General features: G+C 48.4%; 1 long non-coding RNA gene across 1 annotated transcript in view; it reads left to right on the top strand.

Annotated features, from left to right (window-relative positions):
• The first annotated feature begins 843 nt into the window (after positions 1-843).
• Positions 844-5085, top strand: part of LOC104470572 — a 10905-nt gene continuing 6663 nt past the window's right edge. The window contains exon 1 of the long non-coding RNA XR_727638.1: positions 844-946. This is a non-coding gene — a long non-coding RNA (uncharacterized LOC104470572). The remainder of the gene's footprint in view (positions 947-5085) is intronic.

Below are 5085 nucleotides of genomic sequence, written 5' to 3'. Positions count from 1 at the left end.
GGTAATGGTCGTCCCCAGTAAGGGGTGACGGCCGTACCCAGTAACGGGTGACGGCCGTGCCTCAGTAATGGGTAGTGGTGGTACCCAGTAATGACTAATGGTTGTACCCAGTAAGGGGTGGCGGCCGTGCCCAGTAACAAGAGGTGCGGAGAGGGTAGGTTGAGTACTTTACTCTGGAGATCAAGAGAACATTGGCTTGAGTTGAAAGACAATAACTATGGATCTAATTGCAGAAAATCCCGGAATTTTTTTTTCTTTGAAGTAGTTGATAGTTGTCTGTCATGTTCCCTGCCACGAGGCAGACGCGGAGCCGGGGCTGGGGAGCGCGGGGGTTTGGGTACGGCCGCGGTTAGCTGTTTGCAGGTTTGTGCGTGCGTTTTTTTACTCGTTTAAGCTTGGGTACTCAATCTCTGTCATGCGTGTTGGCAGTAATCCTAGAATATTCAAAACCACAAACAGAACAAAACCCATGATTCTCCCCTCTTTCAGTCACAGTTATTAACTTATTTAAAGGTGCTGTTGTTTCGGGGTGTTGACTTCTGATTCCAGAGCTGTTGGGTTGGCTTTCTTACGCAGGAGAGGCAAAACCACCGCAATTTCAGGTCTAAACCAAGGGTTTTCAGCACCGGCTTCACAGATCTATCTGAAAAGGAAACACAGCTTATCAAAGTGGGATGTGGAGTCAGGTTTTTTTAATTCTTTGGAATACTACGCAATAAAATTGTTCCTATTTCTGGCATTAGAATTTTTCTTACAGTGAGACTTTCGCTGCCTGACAAAACAGTTTTCCAACAAAGATTTCTCTTCTTTTTCCTCTGCAGGATGGCGGACACGGACCTTTTCATGGAATGTGAGGAGGAGGAGCTGGAACCGTGGCAGAAAATCAGTGATGTGATTGAAGACTCTGTTGTTGAGGATTATAATTCAGTTGATAAAACAGCTTCGGGTAATTAACTGTTTCACTCTAGAATTATTCCTGTTTCTGGTGTTAAAGGGAAATGGTGGTGATTGGTTACATCCTGTCCAGTAAGTAGCTAAAAACCCTGTTAACGAGTCAAATACCCAATTTCAATTTTGTGAACAGAGCCTTTGAGTGCCAGGTATCGCCAACGGTGCTGCTGGCCGAGGCCAGGTACCTGTGAATGAGTGGCCTGGGAGGCAGGAAGCGGCTTTTTTTTCTCTGTGCAGAAGTGTTGGAGAGGGCGGCCTGTTTAAAAAATACAAACGGAACTTTGGCGCAAAGTTATTTGTGTTGTACAGCCAAAGCAGTGGTTTCCTAAGAGTAGAGAATCGGTAATGTACCTGGAAGGTGATGCTTTCTCTGTTGCAAAGTGCTCGAGTGCGTGTCCGCGCTCAGCGGTAACATCCATCCGTCTGGCGGTTTGGAAATGAGTGAGGGAGTCAAGCGTGTGTTGTGTTTCCTGTGACTTAACTTACCTAGTCAAACCACTGAGGTTAAAACTAGTTTATTATGACTTATTCAACCCATGATTTGGTTTGATGTCATCACTTTCTGTTGGGGTGGGGTGTTTTTTTTGGTTTTTGGGGCTTTTTTTGGCCTGTTTTCCCCAGATGGAAATTTGTAACTTTGATGCTCAGAGTTTGCAGTTAATGTGCAGGTCTGTGTTGTTACCCACTGCTTGTCTCAAATAACCAGACACTTGGACTCCAGAAAGCTGTAACTGCCAGATGGGAGGCTTTGTGTTTGTCAGACGTCATTCAGCTTGTAACGGAACCGGGATGGTGCTTCCTGATTGTTGATTTCTGTTGGGTGAGTTGGGCCCCTGTGCATATACCCACCCGATAGAAACTAAACCTCCTTGCTGAGCATTTCACAATCTGGGAGAAAATGAACCATGACTATAATCAGAACAACTTTTATTCCCTGTCCCCTTGGTTCTTGCCAGACCAGTCTGGTGCGTGGAAGAAGGAATTCCTACCCAGCGATGTGTGTGGGTGGCGTGCTCGCGAAGCCAGGCTTTGTTCAGCCATTCGGTTACCTTCTTCTTGGTCAAGGTGAAGCAAAGCATCAGCTTAATATCCGCAACAGGGATGGGGCTGTGGCGGGTCATAGGCGGGGGATAACTACCGGTGGTGCTTCCGTGTGTCTGCTGCAATCCTCCACCCTGATCTAGCGTGGAGCGCTGCGGGAGCGTTCTCGCTCGTCGGTGCCGCTCATGGCAGCGGCTGTTCGGCCCCGCTCGTGGTTAACACGCGGTGGTTGTGGAAGCGTTCGGCGCTCGGGAAGGCTGGTTGGTAGTTGGAGGCGAGTAGGATGAGGCGGTGTCTGCGCAGGGAAGGGTGTGCTCCTGCTGCTGTCACCCCTTCCCCTGGCCTCCCTGCTGGGGGGGGGTAGGAGGAGCTCGCTCTGACCCGGATCTAGAGATGAAAGGCCAAAGTGATTCCGTCATAGATGTGTTGGAATGGACATAAAATGAGCAGTGGTCTTGAGTAAGCTGCCTTCCTCTTGCTTGTTCTCTTTAGTAGCAAACACAGAGCTAAAGAAGCAGGATGCAAGCGTGGACTATGGTACAAAGCTAAAAACCTCTCTGTGATCGTACGGCGGTGCGGTGAAGCGGCGCGCTGCTGTGGTGTCCCTACAAACAAACGGTGCTTTCTCTCTTTTTCTAAATGCGATGATGCCGTTCCTTTCTAGCAGTTCCAGTGGGTCTGCAGCCCCTTCCTGCCCCTCCGCCAGCTGGGCACTCATCTCTCTGCAGCAGCAGCAGTCAGCAGCGGTGGGGCTCAGGACAGTGACAGCGAGTGTGCCCAGCGACGGTCAGCAGAAGTGCCGGTTTGGGGCGCAGAGGGGACGCGGGAGGCTCGCTCGCAGCACGCTGTCGTGTGCTGAGCACGTGAGGCTGAGCAGGGACTACTGGGAGCAGCAGCGGGTTTGCTGTGACTCGAGAGTGGATCCAGCGTCCTTCCACAGTGACCATCGGTGGTGGTACCTCCGGGTCGGATACAAAACCAAAGTGCTGACTGCTCGGGGTCGCTCTGCTGTGCCACGATGCGCAGGAGTAGATGTGTTAAAGCTGTTGTGTTGGCTGAATTCCAAGGTGAATAATTCTGGGGTTTTTTTTTTACTGTTAAAGGATTGTCGTGCTTCATTTCAGAGATGGCTTAAGCAATCCCTCTGCTAATCTAATATGCTGAAAGAGAAAATGGGTTTAGGATCCTGTGGGATTAAGGAGCTGTAAAAGCGTGTTTGTCAAACTCACCTAGAAGTCATTGCATCATTTTTAGTAAAATCTGATCAGACACACAAGCAATGAGGAAAGGTCTGTACGTTATTTGAAACGGATGTCTTTGCTGGGGGTGTCTTAGAAGCATCTTGAACTCCAGCTGTATTAGAGATCGCTGTGTAATACCCTTGGGATGAATATTTCATAGCTTTGCTAATAAAGTCACTTGATACAAATGTTCTAAATCAATTACAAGAAATTATTAAAGGCTTGGTGATTCTATATCACTGTGCTATAATTAGATTAATGGTAAAAAATAAAGGAGTGCAGCTGCTAAACCCTGCTAATAGCAATATATTTATCAGTAAAATATTTGTGTACTCTTGACAAGTTCAAACCTGCCCCCACAGGATCTGCTGTCCGTTCCCAGATCCCGTTAAAGCTGGTGGGTTTGTACAGTTTGTGCAGGTTCACAACCATCTGAGAAACTTTTTTCTTTATTCCTTTATTGTTTGTTAGTTTTTTTCAGAAACCTGCCCCCACAGGATCTGCTGTCCGTTCCCAGATCCCGTTAAAGCTGGTGGGTTTGTACAGTTTGTGCAGGTTCACAACCATCTGAGAAACTTTATTCCTTTATTGTTTGTTAGTTTGTTTCAGAAAGAAGAGCCACGGTAAGCTGTGGAAACTAATCCAGAGCTCCGGCGTATGGCTTGAAAACGTAGCAGAAAAGGTTGGAAACGAAAACAAATTGTAGGGGTTTTGTCTTCTGTTCTCAGTCCCTTGCTGCAGCGTCAGATCCTCTCTGGGCTGTGAGGTTGTTGGGGGTTCAGGAGGATTGCTGTGCGCTGCTGCTGTAGGCTAGCTAGAAAGATTTTTAGTTTATGTTTATGGTGTGTGGTACAGTTCAAAGGCACACCGAACGGTTTCCCTAATGGCTTAGTTCCCTGCAGGCATTGGAGAAACCTTTCCCTGAACAGCCGGTATTGTGTTTCTAGACATTAATCACTCTCGTCTGTATGTCTGAATGAAATCATCAGCATCGTCGTCTCTTACGTGCTTATTCTTTTATTCTGGTTTGCAAACAGAATTGGAGGTAGCTGTTGGGGAAGCAACACCTTCAGAGTTTACTCGGTGGGTTAGAATCAAGAGTCAGATTTTAGGGATGTTTCTCAGCGTGGCTCCATCTATCACTTCCCATAGTCCTTTTCCTTTTCTCTATCTCATGTAGCATGTCATCTGATCCTGAATTACCGCTGTGGAAGTGACTGGAGTGGTGAGTATGGTTTGCTGTGCTGCCTGCTCGCGCGGGAATTGTCCCGCTGCCATCGTACCGCGGCAGGGACTGTGCTGGGCTCTTCTCGTGCTGCGGTGCTGCCTGCTGGGATCCCTCTCTGCCCCGCAGCGCAAGGAGAGTTTGTAGAATTTCTTAAAATGTTTGATCAGAGAACTGTTCTTAGACTGCTGAAAAAAATCTGAAAACCTCAGAGGCGTGTGTTGGTCGGCTTTGGAAGAGAGGAGGGAGGGAAGTGCCCTTTGCGGCCGCAAGCCGCGGTTACTTTCCAAACGGGCAGAATTTATGACTTGGCAGCTTGCTCAGCTCTGTTGGCACTGTCCAAACAAAACATTCAACATCAGTCAGAACATTCCACATCGCAGTCAGGGCTGGGTGTTTCGGGGCACGCTGCTTTCTGTGGGTTCTGTTGGTGTTTATCTGGCGGGCTGGGGTGGAAAGCAGCTCTGCACGGGCGGGGGGAACTCGCTGCTGGGTGTTCCTGGCCGCCGTCGCGTGGTCCCACTCCTTTGAGCGGTAAGATTTTTAAATTCTTTGGGATGGATGCTGTTAGGTCCAAAAATATGGAAATGTGCTTGGTTTGGCCTGTCTCAGCGCCTCGTGGTGGCA

Source organism: Pterocles gutturalis, unplaced genomic scaffold (genome assembly GCF_000699245.1).
Source record: "Pterocles gutturalis isolate BGI_N339 unplaced genomic scaffold, ASM69924v1 scaffold11755, whole genome shotgun sequence".
In the NCBI taxonomy this organism is placed as follows: domain Eukaryota; kingdom Metazoa; phylum Chordata; class Aves; order Pterocliformes; family Pteroclidae; genus Pterocles; species Pterocles gutturalis.
Note: the sequence above shows the minus strand (reverse complement) of the source record. Positions and strands in the feature narration are given on the sequence as shown.